This window comes from Bos indicus x Bos taurus, chromosome 12, assembly GCF_003369695.1.
Source record: "Bos indicus x Bos taurus breed Angus x Brahman F1 hybrid chromosome 12, Bos_hybrid_MaternalHap_v2.0, whole genome shotgun sequence".
In the NCBI taxonomy this organism is placed as follows: domain Eukaryota; kingdom Metazoa; phylum Chordata; class Mammalia; order Artiodactyla; family Bovidae; genus Bos; species Bos indicus x Bos taurus.
In genome coordinates, this window is record NC_040087.1 from 79,419,838 (window position 1) to 79,440,943 (window position 21,106).

A 21,106-nucleotide genomic window follows, 5' to 3' on the forward strand; every position below is an offset into this window, starting at 1 on the left:
GTAGCTTCACTTTCTCACTTTCTCTTTGGGCTTCCCTGGTGGCTCAGATGGTAAAGCATCTGCCTGCAATGCAGGATACCCAGGTTCGATCCCTGGGTCAGGAAGATCCCCTGGAGAAGGAAATGGCAACCCACTCGAGTACTCTTGCCTGGAAAATTCCATGAATGGAGGAGCCTGGTAGGCGACAGTCCATGGGGTCACAAAGAGTTGGACATGACTGAGCGACTTCACTCTTTTGAGTGGTATTTGTCATTGTTCGTTTTGGATTCAGTCACATCATGAACTTATAATGAAACTTTTCCTTGGAGTGGTTGTGAGAGAGCTTATCTATCTATCTATTTACCTACCTATCTAACTATCTCTCTATCATCTTAATTTAGGCCAAAGGAAAATGGGTTGACATTCAAAAAAATGACTATAAATAGTGGTGATGTGAATATGAGTCATAAACTTTATAAATTTAATGTGTTGCTTCTTGCCCTAAAGCCCTCCAATAATGAGAATATTATTAAAAGATGACTATAAAAGAGAATGTAGATAAGAGTCCATTATTTCCCAAATGGATGTTTTTTCTTAAAGACATTTGGTTCAGAAACTGATCTTTATCAACTCAGCCCATGTGAGTGCATATAAATTTCCTAGTCCACAGAAATAAGAGGAAAAAAAGAGACAGCACTAGTGCCAGCATGAGGATGAGGCTAATTCAGTTCAGTTTTTGAGTTCAGATTAGCTATTTCGGTTATTGGTCAGTGTGGTTTAGGTGATTAGCACGCTCAGAAAGAAAATACGATCACTTTTTAAAATTATGTTCTTTGCATTGAGCTTCCTTAGACGACTGGCTGCCTTAATGCCTTAGCAACTAAAAAGTTTTTGATAAGAGGATTCAAAAGACAAAAAAAGAAATAAAAGCTGACTAGTTTATCCCAGAAATTAGTAACCAGAAATGAAACGCATACAGCATGACTTAGCTGATGAGAGCGAAGGGTAAAAAAGGCTCTTATTAGACTATCGGAAGGTAATACTTTGCTGATTGAATAACGAACATTTCAATAAGGAAACAGTGGTGGTGGTGGTTTAGTCACTAAGTCATGTCTGACTCTTGTGACCCAATGGACTGTAGCCCGCCACGCTCCTCTGCCCATGAGATTTACCAGACAGCAAGACTGGAGTGGGTTGCTTCTTCAGGGGATCTTCCAGACCCAGGGGTACAACCTGTGTCTTCTGCATTGCAGGTGGAAAGGCTAACAAATTCAAATGTTTACGTAATAGATGCTATGCTATGCTATGCTAAGCTAAGTTGCTTCAGTCATGTCTGACTCTGTGCGACCCCATAGACGGCAGCCCACCAGGCTCCCCCGTCCCTGGGATTCTCCAGGCAAGAACACTGGAGTGGGTTGCCATTTCCTTCTCCAATGCATGAAAGTGAAAAGTGAAAGTGAAGTCGCTCAGTCGTGTCCGACTCTTAGCGACCCCATGGACTGCAGCCTACCAGGCTCCTCCATCCATGGGATTTTCCAGGCAAGAGTACAGGAGTGAGGTGCCATTGCATTCTCTGAATATGTAATAGATAGGCCACTGCAAATTGCAAGAATTTTTTAAATAAAGAACTCAAATTATATTTAAGTAATAAAAGTTACATTCTTTACCAAATGTTTCATTAACAGAACATCATGTTGAGTTTTTCTATTCCCAAATACAAGTTTCAAATGTCAGACTTGAAATTTTTAACTTCTCTTTCACCATAATACTTGCATGAAATTGCTTTTTAAAATTTCAGTGCAAAAGCATTGATTTTTGTATTTAGGTGGGCTTTCCCCCCATCTTGATAGCTTTTCCTTTGTTATACTTTAAGTCTACAATTTGCAAAATCAATAAAAACACAGCTTTCCCCAAGAAAGAAAAGTCCTCTGGAGGTTTACCTGAGAGTGTCTCGGGCAAGATTCCTGTGACCTTGAACTATTTGTAAAGTGCCAGTGGTGACTTTTCCAAGCGTCACATCAAAATTGGTTTTCTGTCTCCAAGGAGGGTTAGGCGTGTAATGTCAGGAACAGCTGGGATAAAGGCAACAATTATATGTCAGCTCTGCTTTCTTTTCAAAGAGAGCATTTTCCCAGGCTGACACATTGCTGGGGAGAAAAAGGACACACACAAAAGTTTGTTTTCATTTTCAATTATTTTTGGAGATATGGAGCTTGTGACAAGCCAATAATAGTAAACAAAAATGACAAGAATTGACAGTGGTGACCATAACATGTGGACGCCACGGTGGTTACTACCCACTGGGGTTGGCCCCTTTCAATTTTATGTCTGGAGAAGAGGAAGGAAAGGAATCCAGAAAGCCATACCCATTTAATAAGATTTTGCTGGCTCTAAAAATACACACTCAACCATGCCTTTGAAACTCCCACCATTTAAGGAATATTGAAATAATTGCTGAGCATGAAATCACTGCAAAACAGTTTAAGGTTGACTTCACCAAGCATCCCAGCCCTTTCTGAAGTCTGAGGCTGTCCATCGTTCACACATTTATAGGGACTTATTTGTGTTGTTCGAGAGCTAGTTGTAAAAAGATCGCTATAAAAGGAAACTGTTGAAACTCACCTACGACTAATTACTGTTTAATCTACACTTTATAAAATGTAAAAAAAAAGAAAACTGCTTCATTTATTGAAGACAGTTGTGTGGGCTTGCTGGCAGAAGGAACTGCTATGTTATGTTATGAAATAATCAGAGGAAAAACCCTCTAATGCGCTTTTCATAACATTTAAAGGAGGTATTCTAATATCATAGAAACCTTGGGGGAAGGTTGCAGAAAAAAAGCAACATAATTAAATTTCAGTTAAAGGCCTGCCAGAAAGGGATTAAATCAATGGTCCTGTTATTCTTGGTAGATGTTACAATGTGGGCTGAACCAACGGGGTAAACATCAGCCATGAGAAGTTGTCCTGGTTGAGGTTTCTGCTTTATCAGGATTTTCAACTATTTATTTTCAAAGCTGACTATAGATTTTTAAATGCAAGGGGTAAAAATGCTCTTGTTTTACTGATTAAAAATTCAATGACATTGTGCTGAATGCCTTTTATTTGAACATTTGTCATCTTCTATGTTGGAAAAATAAGCTGCAGGAAGAGAAGGAGGAAGTATTTCAAGTCTAACCATCCTTGGTTTGTGATTCTGGCATTTATAGTAGGTCAAATCTAGGTTTGTTTGTTTGTTTGAATTGAACATTTTCCATCTTGGCACATCTCCCAGGGTATTAATTTGACCTTTCCAAATAATTAGGGACGAATAGGTGAGCATTAAACCCAGCAAGGTGCCAGGTGGAGACCTGCATAAGTATGGGCTGATAAAAATCGTTAGCAAAGTCATAGGTTGGCAGACTGTTAGGGCAGATGGTGAAAGATCTTTCTTTTCCTTCCAGACTTTCGAAAACAAACACAAATAAACAAACACTATGAACCTGGAGGACGTTCTGCTAAGTGAAATAAGCCAGCCACAGAAGGACAGATACTCTATGATTCCACTCATATTGACGTAGGAGATAAATAGGTCCATGGGCCAGGCAGCTGATGTTTGTCAAATGGAGCAAAACTGAAGTTTTTGTCTTCAGCCAGAGAAGAACAATGACTTTTTCCCTTCCTCTACTGATATGGAGGGAATAACTAAGAGGGGGAATTTGTTGCAACAAAAACGGAAATAAGTGAACAACCTTTGACACATGCCAGTCTTCTGGTAGCTCAGACCATAGAAAATCTTCCTTGTTTCTCCTTGTTTCATAAATAATCCAGTGCAGGAGACTTGGGTTCAATCCCTGGGTCGGGAAGATCCCCTGGAGAGGGAAATGACAACCCACTCCAGTATTCTTGCCTAGGAAATTCCATGGACAGAGGAGCCTGGCGGGCTTCAGCCCATGGGGTCGCAAAGAGTTGGACACGACTGAGCGAGTACCACTACAGAGTTAAAAAATCTCAGTTATTCTTTAGTTGTTGCTACTAACAAACATTTGTAGCTGGACTTACTTTTCACAGAGCGAATTACTCTCTGCCTCTATATAGATTAAACTCTGCACCTGCTGTGCTTCTCCTCCTTACACTCTCTTGTAGCATTCTGCATTTCAGAAGGAAGGCTGTGGTCCAATAACTTCAGGGACATTAGACCCACTTGCTGAGTTGCCTGATGTCAGTTGTGGCCATTTTGCAACTTTGCAAAAGGAAAAAAAAAGTACAAGACCCTCAAGAGGATATAAAATCTCTCCTTATTCCTGGGAAGGGGGCACAGTTCTTGAGGCACTAGCCTGCTGCGTTTCCCTTTTGCCTGGCAAAAAGAATAAAGTTGCTCTTTTCTGTTTTCCCCAAACTCTGTTGCTATACTTCTACTTGGCATTAGTGGACAGGGAGCTAAGATTTTCGCAACAATTGCTGTTGTTGCTCAGTTGCCAAGTCATGCCTGACTCTTTGCCACCCCATGGACTACAGCATGCCAGGCTTCCCTGTCCTTCACCATCTCTCTGAGTTTGCTCAAATTCCTGTCTGTTGAGTCCGTGATGTACTGGCAACAATATGAATTATCTAAAATGGTCTGCCTCTTAGGAGCAGATTGAAGAATGCTGGTAACAAGAGACTGAGAAAAGAGGGTTCTGGGGCTGGTTGCTCAGTGAGTAGAGAGTATCACTTATGCAAGATGAATGCATTCTAGGGATCTGCAGTACAACACTGTGGCTGTAACTAACAGTATTTTAAAAATTTGTTAACAGTGTAACACTCATGTTAAGTGTTCTTGCCATAATGTAAAAAAAAAAAAAAGTGGGAAAAGAAAAGAACCGAGCCCTCCCTGGCAGTTCTGAATGAGAGAAACAGTGCCATTGTGTGGATGGCCATCAGCAATTGGGCATAAAGCCTCTAAGCAGCTTCAGTACTTTGAGTGGGTAGAAGCGGAAGGATTCAAAGGGTGCAATCATGGAAAAAGTGCTGGTGCTTATTTAGATAGAGCATTCAAAGAGAAAACTAGTGAGGAAGTTTTTCTCTGCTTGCCTAAAGCCACGGAGCTTGAAAAATTCTGCCATTTCAGCTGCAGACAGGAATTCATGGGAATTTTGAGCCAGACATTTTTCCTGAGGGCATTTGCAAACCATCCCCAGCAGTGGTCACGTTTAAATATACCGGAGGAAAGGGAAGTGAACGTCCCTACACATTGCAAATGCTGGTGATGAAGTCTGCGTGTGTTCAGAATTTCACTTGGGAGTGATTTAGCCATCAAGACTGTGGAACCTTGAAGTCATATATTAGCTCTGAGCTGAGAAAAAGTCTGGACGTTAAGGAAAGAGGGGGATACTGAAGCAGACTGAAGTGGCCCAGGACCAGAACATGAAAGTGGAGGAAGCTTGGCACAGGCCCAAATCCCTCATCACACGTGGCTAAAGATGGTACCAATATTCTGGTGGGTGTGATTGGTATTTAATGCCACACACAAAAGATAGCTATGTATTTGTACACGTGCACTGGCAAAGTCACGTGTGTGTGTGCGTGTGTGTGTGTGTGTAGGGTTTCTCTAGTGACTCCTAGGGGGTGGTAAAGAATCCTTACAATGCAGGAGACATGGGTTCAATCCCTGGATCAGGAACAGCATTTAGAGAAGGAAATGGCAACCCACTCCACTATTCCTTCCTGGATAATCCCATGGACAGAGGGACCTGGGCAGGCTATAGTCCATAGGGTCACAAAAGAGTTGGGCATGACTTAGTGACTAAAACAACAACAGCAAAAAATATATGTATATATAATGTGTATGTATACATACATAATACTAAGATACATACGTACATACTTAGTATTTCACATGGTTTATATTCTTACATATATACACATAAACTCATTCTTAGTTATTGGGCTTCCTTGATGACTAAGCAGTATAGAATCTGCCTGCAGATGCAGGAGACCTGGGTTCGATCCCTGGGTGGGGAAGATCCTATGGAGAAGGAAATGGCAACCCACTCCAGTTATTCTTGCCTGGGAAGTCGCATGAACAGAGAGGCTTGTATATAGACATATAAACATATTCTTAGTTGCAGGCTTTACTTTTTCCATTAATTATTTTATTTCCTTTAAAATAAAATCTTCAGATTAAATAAAGTTTCAGATATTTATGGACCATCTCCTGAATCTTATCTGTAATCACAGTTTATAGGCCAAAAGTAGTTTCCCATTAACCCAGGGAAACCTAGTTCATTAGAGGTGTTACCCACAGCCATTCCCTTTAACTGGAGCCTGGGTTTCCAACTGTCTGTGAATACTGTTCTCTGTTGTTTTACTGACATTCAGAGCCCACCCAAATCCTTGGCTCAAAGCTCTGTGACTGAACAAATGGTAATCCTCAAGGAGCAGTTCCCTTTCAGTTCAGCTCAGTTGTTCAGTCATGTCCAACTCTTTGCAACCCCATGGACTGCAGCATGCCAGGCCTCCCTGTCCATCACCAACTCCCGGAGTTTACTCAAACTCATGTGCATTGAGTCGGTGATGCCATCCAACCGTCTCATCCTCTGCATCCCCTTCTCCTCCCATCTTCAATCTTTCCCAGCATCAGGGTCTTTTCAAATGAGTCTGTTCTTTAGATCAGGTGGCCAAAGTACCGGAGCTTCAGCTTCAGCATCAGTCCTTCCAATGAGTATTCAGGACTGATTTCCTTTGGGATGGACTGCTTGGATCTCCTTGCATCCAAGGGACTCTCAAGAGTCTTCTCCAACACCACGGTTCAAAAGCATCAATTCTTCTGTGCTCAGGTTTCTTTATAGTCCAAATCTCACACCCATACATGACTACTGGAAAAACCAAAGCTTTGACTAGATGGACCTTTGTTGGCAAAGTAATATCTCTCTGCTTTTTAATATGCTGTCTAGGTTGGTCATAACTTTTCTTCGAAGGAGCAAGCGCCTTTTATTTCGTGGCTGCAGTCAGCATCTGCATGATGTTGGCGCCCCCAAAATAAAGTCTGTCACTGTTTCCACTGTTTCCTGATCTATTTGCCATGAAGTGATGAGGTTATTGATATTTCTCCCGGCAATCTTGATTCCAGCTGTGCTTCTTCCAGCCCAGCGTTTCTCATGATGTCCTCTGCATAGAAGTTAAATAAGCAGGGTGACAATATACAGCCTTGACGTACTCCTTTTCCTATTTGGAACCAGTCTGTTGTTCCATGTCCAGTTCTAACTGTTGCATTTACTTCATCTAAATTAAGTAAAGCCTCAAGAAATATGGGGAATGTTAGAAAATGACATTAGCTCCAGACTTTTTTTTTTTCTTTTCAGAGTAGAAAACAAAAGGTGTGAGTATGTATGCTCAAAAAAAAAAAAAAAGGAATATGAGTTTAGGTGAGTTATTAAGGCCACTGACCAAATTCCCTAAGAACTGGAATTTGAGATATGACAAGGAAGAGGCTTAAAATAATTTAATTTACATATTGTGAAACAGTACAGTTTCAGACATATTTGTCACATGAATGTGGCCACACGAACAAAGACCTGAGTTCGTATCTCAATCCCGCTCAGGTTTACAAATAATTTATGCCAGCATGCAAGTTTCACATTTTTGTGGAATCAGATAATAATTATCTAAATAATCAGCTAAACTGTTTTCCGTACTTGCTGCGTGCCGACTACTATCTTGAGTGTTTTACATGCATTATCTCTTTTGTCTTCACAAGGACCACTGAAGATGAAGCTGAAGAGGCGACACAAATTGTCACAAAGCTACCAAAGGTAGTGCTAGGACTAAGCATAGTGTCAGGAGAAAGGTATTGTCAGGACTAAGTCTCTCTGACTCCAGGTCTGGGCTGTTAAAGGCTCTATTATTTGCTCTTTTTTTGTACAATACTGCCACAAGATTTAAAGAAGGGACACTAAATAAGTTTTGCAAATATTGGGTATGATGCTTCTGAGATTTCCATGATAATGAATAATATTAAAACCATCCTTACAGGGTTTCTTATTCAATTGGGGTGAAAATAAAGTTATCTTGGGGCTTCCCTGATGGCTCAGATGGCAAAGAATTTGCCTGTAATGAAGTAGATGAGGGTTTGATTCTGGGGTCAGGAAGATCCTGTGGAGAAGGGAATGGCAGCCCACTCCAATATTCTTGCCTAATCTCAAAAATGAATTATCTCTGATTTTTTCCAAGGCAAATCATTCAATATCACAGTAATCCAAGTCTATGCCCCAACCAATAATGCTGAAGATGCTGAAGTTTAAGGTTCTATGAAGACCTACAAGATTTTCTAGAACTCATACTCAAAAAAAGATGTCCTTTTCATTATAGGGGACAGGAATACAGAAGTAAGAAGTCAAGAAATACTTGAAGTAACAGGAAAATTTGGCCTTGTGTACAAAACAAAGCAGGGCAAAAGCTAATAGAGTTTTGCCAAGAGAACCCACTGGTCATAGCAAATTCCCTATTCCAACAACACAAGAGAAGACTGTACACATGAATATCAGCAGATGGTCAATACTGAAATAAGATTGATTATATTCTCTGCAGCCAAAGATGGAGAAGCTCTACACAGTCAACAGAAACAAGACTGGGAGCTCACTGTGGTTCAGATCATGAACTCCTTATTGCCAAATTCAGACTTATATTGAAGAAAGTAGGGAAAACCACTAGACCATTCAGATATGACCTAAATCAAACCCCTAATGATTATACAGTGGGAGTGACAAATAGATTCAAGGGATTAGATCCGATAGACAGAGTGCCTGAACAACTATGGCGGAGGTTTGTGACACTGTACAGGAGGCAGTGATCAAGACCATCCCCAAGAAAAAGAAATGCAGAAAGGCAAAATGGCTGTCTGAGGAAGCCTTACAAATAGCTAAGAAAAGAAAAGACACAAAAGGCAAAGGAGAAGAGGAAAGATATATACGCAGTTGAATGCAGAGTTCCAACAAATAGCAAGAAGAGATAAGAAAGCATTCCTCAGTGATCAATGTAAAGAAATTGAGGAAAACAATAGAATGGGAAAGACTAGAGATCTCTTCAAGAAAATTAGATTACCAAGGGAACATTTCATGCAAAGATGGGCTCAGTAAAGGACAGAAATGGTAGGGACCTAACAGAAGCAGAAAATATTAAGAAGAGGTGGCAAGAATAAACAAAGAAAGAAAGAAAGTGCAGTTGCTCAGTTGTGACCATCTCTTTGCGACTCCATGGACTGTACCTACCAGCCTCCTCCATCCATGGGATTTTTCAGGCAAGAATACTGGAGTGGGTTGCCATTTTCTTCTCCAGGGGATCTTCCCAACCCAGGAATCGAACCTGAGTCTCCTGCATTTCAGGCAGACGCTTTACCATCTGAGCCACTAGGGAAGCCCCAGGGAAGAATAAACAGAAGAACTATATAAAAAAAATCTTCATGGCCTAAATAACCAGGATGGTATGATCACTCACCTAGAACCAGACATCTTGGAGTGCGAAGTCAAGTGGGCCCTAGGAAGCATCACTATGAACAAAGCTAGTGGAGGTGATGGAATTCCAGTGGAGCTATTTAAAATCCTAAAAGATGATGCTATGAAAGTGCTGTACTCAATATGACAGCAAGCCTGGAAAAGTTGGCAGTGGCCACAGGACTGGAAAAGTTCAGTTTTCATTCCAATCCCAAAGAAAGGCAATGCCTAAGAATGTTCAAACTACCACACAATTGCACTCATCTCACACACTAGCAAAGTAATGCTCAAAAATTCTCCAAGCCAGGCTTCAACAGTATGTGAACTATGAATGTCCTGATGCTCAAGCTGAATTTAGATAAAACAGAGGAATCAGAGATCAAATTGCCAATATCCACTGGATCATCGAAAAAGCAAGAAAGTTCCAGAAAAAACATCTACTCCTCTTTTATTGACTATAAAGCCATTGACTGTGTGGATAACAACAAACTGTGGAAAATTCTTCAAGAGTTGGGAATACCAGACCACCTGACTTGTCTCTTGAGGAACCTGTATGCAGGTCAAGAAGCAACAGTTAGAACTGGACATGAAACAACAGACTGGTTCCAAATCAGGAAAAGAGTACATCAAGGCTGTATATTGTCACCATGCTTATTTAGCTTATATGCAGAGTACATCATGAGAAATTCTGGACTGGATGAAGCATAAGCTGGAATCAAGATTGCTGAGAGAAATACCAATAACCTCAGATATGCAGATGACACCACCCTTATGGCAGAAAGTGAAGAGGAACTAAAAAGCCTCTTCATGAAAGTAAAAGAGGAACATGAAAAAGTTGGCTTAAGATACAACATTCAGAAAACTAAGATCATGGCATCTAGTCCAATCACTTCATGGCAAATAGATGGGGAAACAATGTAAACAGTGACAGAATTTATCTTCTTGGGCTCCAAAATCACTGCAGATTGTGACTGCAGTGAAATAAAAAGACACTTGCTCCTTGGAAGGAAAGCTATGACCAACCTAGACAACATATTAAAAAGCACAGACATTACTTTGCCAACAAAGGTCCATCTCGTCAAAGCTATTGTTTTTCCACTGGTCATGTATGGATGTGAGAGTTGGACTATAGAGAAACCTGAGTGCTGAAGAATTGATGCTTTTGAACTGTGGTGTTGGAGAAGACTCTTGAGAGTCCCTTGGCCTGCAAGGAGATTCAACCAGTCCATCCTAAAGGAAATCAGTCCTGAATATTCACTGGAAAGACTGATCCTGAAGCTGATACTCCAATACTTTGGCCACCTGATGTGAAAAACTGACTCACTAGAAAAGACCCAGATGCTGGGCAAGATTGAAGGCAGGAGAAGAACAGGACAACAGAGGATGAGATGGTTGGATGCCACCACTGACTCAATGGACATGAGTTTGAGTACACTCTGGGAGTTGGTGATGGACAGGGACTGTACTGTAGTCCATGTGGTCACAGAGAGTCAGACATGACTGAGCGACTGAACTGAACTGAACTGATGCATATATGAGGAAACATGATTCTATACAAACTTCTGTCCATCCATCCACTTTTGAAAAATTCTGTTAGCCCAGCTTTCAGTTCCTTTGGCTGTCTTATAGTTTTACTTTATTTCTCTTTCTCCAATTAGAAAAATCCATAGATTTCCTGTAAATATTTTCAGTTATCATTGTCATCTTCTCTGTGTTATGAATGAGTGCTGCAGACATCTGTTAACATTTTTTCGTTTCCATTTCTTTTTGTTTTTCTTGTAGCTTATTTGTGTAGGGTCTGTATTGATTACTTTTCATTGCACATCTCTCAACATTAAGAGGTAATTTCCACCCTCCTCACCCCTAGAGGGTGACTTGCAAGTGATTTGTTTGGGGAGTTGTCTGGACTTGTTTGAAGCTAATTGGAGTTTTGAGTGCTATTGTTTGTTTGTTTTCTTAGATATACTTTTTGTCTGAATTTGATAGTGCTTTTCTTCTTCCTAATTAAATAAGATAAACAGCTCATTGTGAAAAACCACAATTTTGAAACTCTCTTCTTATCCATTATCATGGAGACAGTACAGGTTCTGTAAAACGGACTTTTCCCCCCACAAATCCTCATTTACTTCTGCTTCCTTTGTGTCTCAGAACCAGTCACCTCAGTGGAAACCTAGTGTTTTGCAAAGTGTCTGCATCTCAACTTGTGAGAGTTGTGCTTGCTCTTTGCTCGGGAGCCATCAGAAGGGAGTCTTCTCCACTGGTGTATCAGCTCAACTTTTTCCTGTGTGCTCACTTCATCTGGGTCTTTCCTGGCAGCCACTCCATCTGTTTTGTTGTCTGGCTTCCCAGCTGCCTCCTTGTTTTGTTGAAAATGCATTTTTCTTTGCTATTTTTTCAATGACCTCTAAAATGAGATAGCAGAAAACTGGATATGAACCTTCATGTTCAAACCGAAAACAGTTCCTTCTAATTCCTTAATCAAATTTGCCAAGTAACTTATTATATTCTTGTGTTTTAGAACAAGATTTAGCAACATACCTTAAACTTAATTGCATGGAGTACTTTGTGGAAGCAGTCTATTGGATGAATGAGTCTATGTGAATATCATTTTAATATCTTCATATGTTTATTCCATATGTTATCACAAAGTAACAGGATGATATGAATGTTGCTGCAAACTTCGAGGGTGACATTTTTGTAGTGCTGTATAGTAATAGGCCAGGTGTTTTGATACAGTCAATAAAATACTCAGACATGAAACCTACTCAAGATATTCTTCAACATATAATAAGCCAGAAACAATATCACAAGTTTTAAAATGAGCCACTGTGAGAATCAGTGTCTCTATCTTTAATCATGAAGTGGTTAGCCTGAAGCCATTCTTAGTTTTTTCCTTTGTTTCTCTCTTTTGCTCAAACAATCCCCTTGTTGCCCACCCCTGAGTGCCCTCTCTGCCCAAACCTAGGCTGGCTTCCCTCTTGTGAGGATGGGTGAGCGCGAACGGCCTCCTCTCATCCTGTGCTTGGACTCATTGCTCCCAGAGGGCCCACACTGAAGGTCCTGTACCCACCCCCGAGGACCAGTCAGCTGCCCCGTGTCTTTTGAAGTGGGTAGCAGATTTTATTGCTTTAATTAAACTTGTTGTACGTTTTGTTTTTCTACTCTACTCTGGCCTTGACGCGTCTTCCATTCATAGTACGGCTCCTAGCATCACTTTTGCTGCCCCCCGGACCACCGACACTGGAAGGAGAACTCCAATCGCGCAGGTCTAACTGTTGGACATTAATGCTGCAGCCTCCTGAAAATCGACTGTTTCCAAAGGATGTAAAATGAATTCTCCGTTGGTTTGTCCCAGAGGCTCCTGAGGCTTTTCTTAATTAAGCCTAAATGGTTTCCAGAAAGTGGCTGTGTCTTAGACCAGTTCTTTTCTTATATTGATTTTCTGACTTCCTGGGTGACCCTCCCTGTCTTTAATATAGGCCAAACCTTCTTCCTGGATGGCCAGCAGAAACTCAGCCCTTGTTATACAGCACAGTCAGCTACTCCACCCTGTCCATGCAGAAGCAGTTTAACAGCTCTCGTTGATATTCCTGTCTGAGTGGTGGAAAGATAGTAACTGGAATCTTGAGCTCTTGAGTTGTTTTCCACATGTTCAAACTGCTACAGGTTTAAAGGGAGATATGTAGAAAAGGATGCTTCCAATTAAATTCACAGTCTCTTTAAACACCAGAGGGCTTGTCCCCAAACTTCTCCAATGGACTTCTGACCTTAGCACATGGGGCTGAAGCAAGTAGAGGAAGGAAGGACTTTATGTGCCCCTAATTGGACCCTTTTTTCAAATTCTTCATCCTAATTTTAGCCATTAATATCTTCATTCAGAGAGAGTGAGAGAGATGAAGCTAGGATATTCATCGCATTTGACATGAGTTGTCTTAGTCACTAAGTGACAACCGAGTCTTTGCAACCCCATGGACTATAGCCTGCCAGGTTCCTCTGTCCATGGGATTTCCCAGGCAAGAATACTGGAGTGGGCCACCATTTCCTACTCCTGGGGATCTTCCCAACCCAAGGAGTGAGGCTGCATCTCCTGGAAGTCTCCTGCATTGGCAGGCAGATTCTTTACCACTGAGCCACCAGGAAAGCCCATTTGACATGCGTGTCTCACTTTAACGCTCAGGACCGGAATAGGTGTGTGGGTTTGGTAGGGAGTGACTCATGTGCTTCTCTTCTATATGTGGACGGGAATGTGGGGATGTGGAACCCTCTCAAGATTGAATATAACTTTAACTCTGATGCCCAGGAAAACGTTTTCCTGCCTTCCATGAGCAACGTTACCTTTTGTTCTGCAAAGCCAATATATTCAAAAAGCTCACTCACAGACTTCTTTTTCTTTTTAATTCAATTTTCACTGGAGTCTAGTTGGTTTACAATGTTGTGTTAGTTTCTGCTGTACAGCAAAGTGAATCATTTATACATATATCTACTCTTTTTTATATTCTATTCCCACATAGGTCATTGCAGAGTATTGAAGGGAGTTCCTTACTGCGATTTTTTGTCATGGTGGTTAGAATGTGCTACTAACAATAAGCTATGTCAGCTGTCTGCTCCCGGTTCTCTCATCAGCTAAAACTGACATAGCATTTTTTGCCCAGAAACCCTGTCCAGCTAGATAGAGTTGATAGTGTCCCACTAAACCCAGCATTTCAATGGAAGATGTGATTAGAGTTGTATGGTGGAGTCAATAATGTTTTAATAAACTCTAAGGGACATATGGAATTTCCATGACAAAAGCGTTCAGAACACAGATGCTCAAACCTGTCTGTTTGAAAGTCACAGACAGGGCTAAGGTAAGAAAAACAAATGATACAGAAAGGGATCTTTACATAGGACTCTGGTTGAAGGCACCCTGGGCACAGGAGACCAAGCATTGAATCCAGTCAGTTGTTTATGATTTGAGTTCTTTTATTAAGATTTATTTATTTATTTTTGGCTGCTCTGGCTCTTCATTGCCACACATAGGCTTTTGGGAACTACTCTGTAGTTTGTGGTGGGATGCAGCCTTCAGTGCTGGGCACACAGGATTAGGTGCTCTGTGGTATCTGGAATCTTACCGGAACCATGTCCCTTGCATTGGCAGGTGATTCTTAACCAATTCTTAACTTTCCTGCCAGGGAAGTCTGATTTGAGGTCTTCTGAAAGTCCTTTCTGGGCTTCTTTCTTCTTATGCATAGCATGAGGGTAGTAATTCTTAGCCCATGGAATTGGTGTAATGGCCAACCAAAATAATATACCTATTACCCAGGGGCAACTCTATGATTGGATGAAGACGATGATGTGAGAGCTTATACCCTGTGCCCATACTCTGCACTCAGTAAATGTTTGTAACACAATCACTATAAATTACACAAGATATACCCTCATAATATTTAAAGATCTTCACTTTACAATCATGGAGTCACCATATGCAGGAAGGAGGGTCAGAGGCACAGGTTAATTGTTTATTGTGTTTATATGTGTGTGTGAAAGACAGAACTTTATTGCCAGATTCCTCAAATCCTTTGGAGTGAATAATTATAATATGTAAGAAAAAAATGGACCACACAGGTTACTGAAAGGCAATCTTCTTGGTTGTCCCATAAGATACTATATTTTCCACATCCTCAATAGCACAAAAGTTTCAGAAACCTGCTAACCAAATTAAGTTAATACATAAGGCACTGATTGAATACTATCCGCTGCTCAGGGATTCCTAAGTCTCTTTTTGCAAATGAAAAAGAGCCCCTAAAAAGATTATCCCCTCTATTTCTCCAGAAACACATTCACTGATGCTAATAAAAGTCAATCTTCTTTCCTCAGAATATTTCTACAAAAGAAGAGTCTACTTGTCCTGGAAAGAATCTAAACCAGCTTTTCCCTGACTTGGTTCCTTAGACCACTAGTCACTGAGAATTTAATAAATATACATACAAAAATCAAACTGTGGCAATGTAGGAAATGTTAGGTTTTAAAATTAGACGGGACATCTCAGACTCTCAAAAATGTTAGTTTGCATTGGGATAGATGCAGTGTCATTTCATAAAATCTATTTGAATGAGAGGAGATTTCAGCCACGGTAGGCTTAACATCTTATTTTTCACCAAGTATTTTAAGTAAACATGGATCACAACAAACTGTGTGGAAAATTCTTAAAGAGATGGAAATACCAGACCATCTTACCTCCCTCCTGGGAAACCTGTATGCAGGTCAAGAAGTAGCAGTTAGAACCGCATTTGGAAAAACAGACTGATTCCAAATTGGGAAAGGAGTACATCAAGGCTGCATATTGTCATCCTGCTTGTTTAACATATAAGCATATTAAATCATGTGAAATGCCAGGTTGGATGAAGCACAATCTGGAATCAAGATTGCTGGGGAGAAATATCAATAACCTCAGATATGCAGATGACACACCCTATGGCAGAAAGCAAAGAACTGAAGAGCCTCTTGATGAAAGTGAAAGAGGAGAGTGAAAAAGCTGGCTTAAAACTCAACATTCAAAAAATGAAGATCATGGCATCTGGTGCCATCACTTCATGGAAAATAGATGGGGAAACAATGAAAACAGTGAGAGACTTTATTTTCTTGTGCTCCAGAATCACTGCAGATGGTGACTGCAGCCATAAAATCAAAAGACACTTGCTCCTTGGAAGAAAAGCTTGATCTTTTTGGAGTCCAGGGGACTTTCAAGAGTCTTCTTCAAACACCACATTTCCAAAGTGTCAATGCTTTGATGCTCAGTTTTCTTTATAGTTCAACTCTCACATCCATACATGACTACTGGAAAAACCATAGCTTTGACTAGATGGACCTTTGTTGACAAAGTAATATCTCTGTTTTTAATATGCTGTGTAGATTAAACAGAGATATTACTTTGCCAATAAAGGTCTGTCTAGTCAAAGCTATGGTTTTTCCATAGTCCATGCATTCCATCCAGTCATGTATGGATGTAAGAGTTGGACCATTAAAAAAAAAAAAAAAACACTGAGCATCGAAGAATTGATGCTTTTGAACTGTGGTGTTGGAGAAGACTCTTGAGAGTCCATTGGACTGCAGGGAGATCCAACCAGTCAATCCTAAAGAAAATCAATCCTGAATATTCATTGGAAGGACTGGTGCTGAAGCTGAAGCTTCAATACTTTGGCCACTTGATGCAAAGAACTGACTCATTGGGAAAGACCCTGATGCTGGGAAAGATTGAGGGTGGGAGGAGAAGGGGATGACAGAGGATGAGATGGTTGGATGGCATCACCGACTCAACAGACATGAACCTGAGCATGCTCCGAGAGTTGGTGATGGACTTGGAAGCCTGGCCTGCTGTAGTCCATGGGGTCGCAAAGAGTCGGACACGACTGAGAGCCTGAACTGAACTGGGAACTGACCAGTGTCCTTTGTTTACAATCAGAGGCAGCACAGCAGAGGGATTAATGGCCCAGATCTTTCTGACGGGGAGGATGAAAGCCAAAGGAGATAACGTTTACAAAGAAAGAACAACACTGCCTGGCACACAATACATGCTATGCTAGCTGTGTTGCTGTTGTTTAGTTGCTTAGTCGTGTCTGACTCTTTGTGACCCCATGGACTGTAGCCTCCCAGTCTCCTCTGTCCATGGGATTTCCCAGGTAAGAATACTGGAGGGGGCTGTCATCTCCTTTTCCAGGGGATCTTCCTGACCCAGGGATCCAATCGATGTCTCCTGCATTGCGCGTTGATTCTTTAGCACTGAGCCACCAGAGAAGTCCCATGTTGGGTATAGTCATACATGTTAAAGAGAAATTACATGAAGAAAAGCTTGTGTAATATAGTTTTTAGCGTCATTTTCCCCTTTCATTGTGCTTGTGAGGCATACTCAGACCTTTTCCCTGAGAGTTTTAGAACAGCCCATTTCATTACATCTCAAGTTAGAAAAAGAAATATAAACAGGAAAGGCAAATAAATTCGAGTTATGTCTTGGAGAAAGGATGGATTTATGGCATATTTAAGCAGACAAGAGTGATTATACACCCATGGAGCAGCTGTACTTCCATGGGCAAGTTCTACGCAGAGATGCGAGTTAGCCAGTATTATTATAAATATTTTAAAGGCGAGGGATTTGAGAAAGAGAGAAGCTAGGTAACCTAAGCACATGCCTCAGAAGTTTTTCAAAGCTGAGATTTGAAAATGGGCATCCTTGCTCTGAAATTCATTTTCTTTTTTTTTTTTTTAATTTTTTAAAATTAATTTTATTTTATTTTTAAACTTTACATAATTGTATTAGTTTTGCCAAATATCAAAATGAATCCACCACAGGTATACATGTGTTCCCCATCCTGAACCCTCCTCCCTCCTCCCTCCCCATACCATCCCTCTGGGTCATCCCAGTGCACCAGCCCCAAGCATCCAGTATCGTGCATTGAACCTGGACTGGCATCTCGTTTCATACATGATATTTTACATGTTTCAATGCCATTCTCCCAAATCTTCCCACCCTCTCCCTCTCCCACAGAGTCCATAAGACTGTTCTATACATCAGTGTCTCTTTTGCTGTCTCGTATACAGGGTTATCGTTACCATCTTTCTAAATTCCATATATATGCGTTAGTATACTGTATTGGTGTTTTTCCTTCTGGCTTACTTCACTCTGTATAATAGGCTCCAGTTTCATCCACCTCATTAGAACTGATTAAAATGTATTCTTTTTAATGGCTGAGTAATACTCCATTGTGTATATGTACCACAGCTTGCTTATCCATTCATCTGCTGATGGACATCTAGGTTGCTTCCATGTCCTGGCTATTATAAACAGTGCTGCGATGAACATTGGGGTACACGTGTCTCTTTCCCTTCTGGTTTCCTCAGTGTGTATGCCCAGCAGTGGGATTGCTGGATCACAAGGCAGTTCTATTTCCAGTTTTTTAAGGAATCTCCACACTGTTCTCCATAGTGGCTGTACTAGTTTGCATTCCCACCAACAGTGTAAGAGGGTTCCCTTTTCTCCACACCCTCTCCAGCATTTATTATTTGTAGACTTTTGGATCACAGCCATTCTGACTGGTGTGAAATGGTACCTCATAGTGGTTTTGATTTGCATTTCTCTTATAATGAGTGATGTTGAGCATCTTTTCATGTGTTTGTGAGCCATCTGTATGTCTTCTTTGGAGAAATGTCTATTTAGATCTTTGGCCCATTTTTTGATTGGGTCATTTATTTTTCTGGAGTTGAGCTGTAGGAGTTGCTTGTATATTTTTGAGATTAGTTGTTTTTCGGTTGCTTCATTTGCTATTATTTTCTCGCATTCTGAAGGCTGTCTTTTCACCTTGCTAATAGTTTCCTTTGTTGTGCAGAAGCTTTTAAGTTTAATTAGGTCCCATTTGTTTACTTTTGCTTTTATTTCCAATATTCTGGGAGGTGGGTCATAGAGGATCCTGCTGTGATGTATGTCAGAGAGTGTTTTGCCTATGTTCTCCTCTAGGAGTTTTATAGTTTCTGGTCTTACATTTAGATCTTTAATCCATTTTGAGTTTATTTTTGTGTATGGTGTTAGAAAGTGGTCTAGTTTCAGTCTTTTACAAGTGGTTGACCAGATTTCCCAGCACCACTTGTTAAAGAGATTGTCTTTAATCCATTGTATATTCTTGCCTCCTTTGTCAAAGATAAGGGGTCCATATGTGCGTGGATTTATCTCTGGGCTTTCTATTTTGTTCCATTGATCTATATTTCTGTCTTTGTGCCAGTACCATACTGTCTTGATGACTGTGGCTTTGTAGTAGAGCCTGAAGTCAGGTAGGTTGATTCCTCCAGTTCCATTTTTCTTTCTCAAGATCGCTTTGGCTATTCGAGGTTTTTTGTATTTCCATACAAATTGTGAAATTATTTGTTCTAGCTCTGTGAAGAATACTGTTGGTAGCTTGATAGGGATTGCATTGAATCTATAAATTGCTTTGGGTAGTATACTCATTTTCACTATATTGATTCTTCCAATCCATGAACATGGTATATTTCTCCATCTATTAGTGTCCTCTTTGATTTCTTTCACCAGTGTTTTATAGTTTTCTATATATAGGTCTTTAGTTTCTTTAGGTAGATATATTCCTAAGTATTTTATTCTTTTCGTTGCAATGGTGAATGGAATTGTTTCCTTAATTTTTCTTTCTGTTTTCTCATTATTAGTGTATAGGAATGCAAGGGATTTCTGTGTGTTGATTTTATATCCTGCAACTTTACTATAATCATTGATTAGTTCTAGTAATTTTCTGGTGGAGTCTTTAGGGTTTTCTATATAGAGGATCATGTCATCTGCAAATAGTGAGAGTTTTGCTTCTTCTTTTCCAATCTGGATTCCTTTTATTTCTTTTTCAGCTCTGATTGCTGTGGCCAAAACTTCCAAAACTATGTTGAATAGTAATGGTGAAAGTGGGCACCCTTGTCTTGTTCCTGACTTTAGAGGAAATGCTTTCAATTTTTCACCATTGAGGATAATGTTTGCTGTGGGTTTGTCATATATAGCTTTTATTATGTTGAGGTATGTTCCTTCTATTCCTGCTTTCTGGAGAGTTTTTATCATAAATGGGTGTTGAATTTTGTCAAAGGCTTTCTCTGCATCTATTGAGATAATCATATGGTTTTTGTTTTTCAATTTGTTAATGTGGTGTATTACATTGATTGATTTGCGGATATTGAAGAATCCTTGCATCCCTGGGATAAAGCCCACTTGGTCATGGTATATGATCTTTTTAATGTGTTGTTGGATTCTGATTGCTAGAATTTTGTTTAGGATTTTTTCATCTATGTTCATCAGTGATATTGGCCTGTAGTTTTCTTTTTTTGTGGGATCTTTGTCAGGTTTTGGTATTAGGGTGATGGTGGCCTCATAGAATGAGTTTGGAAGTTTACCTTCCTCTGCAATTTTCTGGAAGAGTTTGAGCAGGATAGGTGTTAGCTCTTCTCTAAATTTTTGGTAGAATTCAGCTGTGAAGCCGTCTGGACCTGGGCTTTTGTTTGCTGGAAGATTTTTGATTACAGTTTCAATTTCCGTGCTTGTGATGGGTCTGTTAAGGTTTTCTATTTCTTCCTGGTCGAGTTTTGGAAAGTTGTACTTTTCTAAGAATTTGTCCATTTCTTCCTCGTTGTCCATTTTATTGGCATATAATTGTTGATAATAGTCTCTTATGATCCTTTGTATTTCTGTGTTGTCTGTTGTGATCTCTCCATTTTCGTTTCTAATTTTATTGATTTGATTTTTCTCCCTTTGTTTCTTGATGAGTCTGGCTAATGGTTTGTCAATTTATTTATCCTTTCAAAGAACCAGCTTTTGGCTTTGTTGATTTTTGCTATGGTCTCTTTTGTTTCTTTTGCATTTATTTCTGCTCTAATTTTTAAGATTTCTTTCCTTCTACTAACCCTGGGGTTCTTCATTTCTTCCTTTTCTAGTTGCTTTAGGTGTAGAGTTAGGTTATTTATTTGACTTTTTTCTTGTTTCTTGAGGTGTGCCTGTATTGCTATGAACTTTCCCCTTAGGACTGCTTTTACTGTGTCCCACAGGTTTTGGGTTGTTGTGTTTTCATTTTCATTTGTTTCTATGCAAATTTTGATTTCTTTTTTGATTTCTTCTGTGATTTGTTGGTTATTCAGCAGTGTGTTGTTCAGCCTCCATATGTTGGAATT

General features: G+C 40.1%; 1 non-coding gene across 1 annotated transcript; it reads right to left on the reverse strand.

Annotated features, from left to right (window-relative positions):
- Nucleotides 1-9,278: 9,278 nt before the first annotated feature.
- Nucleotides 9,279-9,350, reverse strand: TRNAF-GAA. Its single transcript has one exon. It is a non-coding gene; the product is annotated as a tRNA-Phe (tRNA).
- Between the last annotated feature and the right edge of the window lie 11,756 nt (nt 9,351-21,106).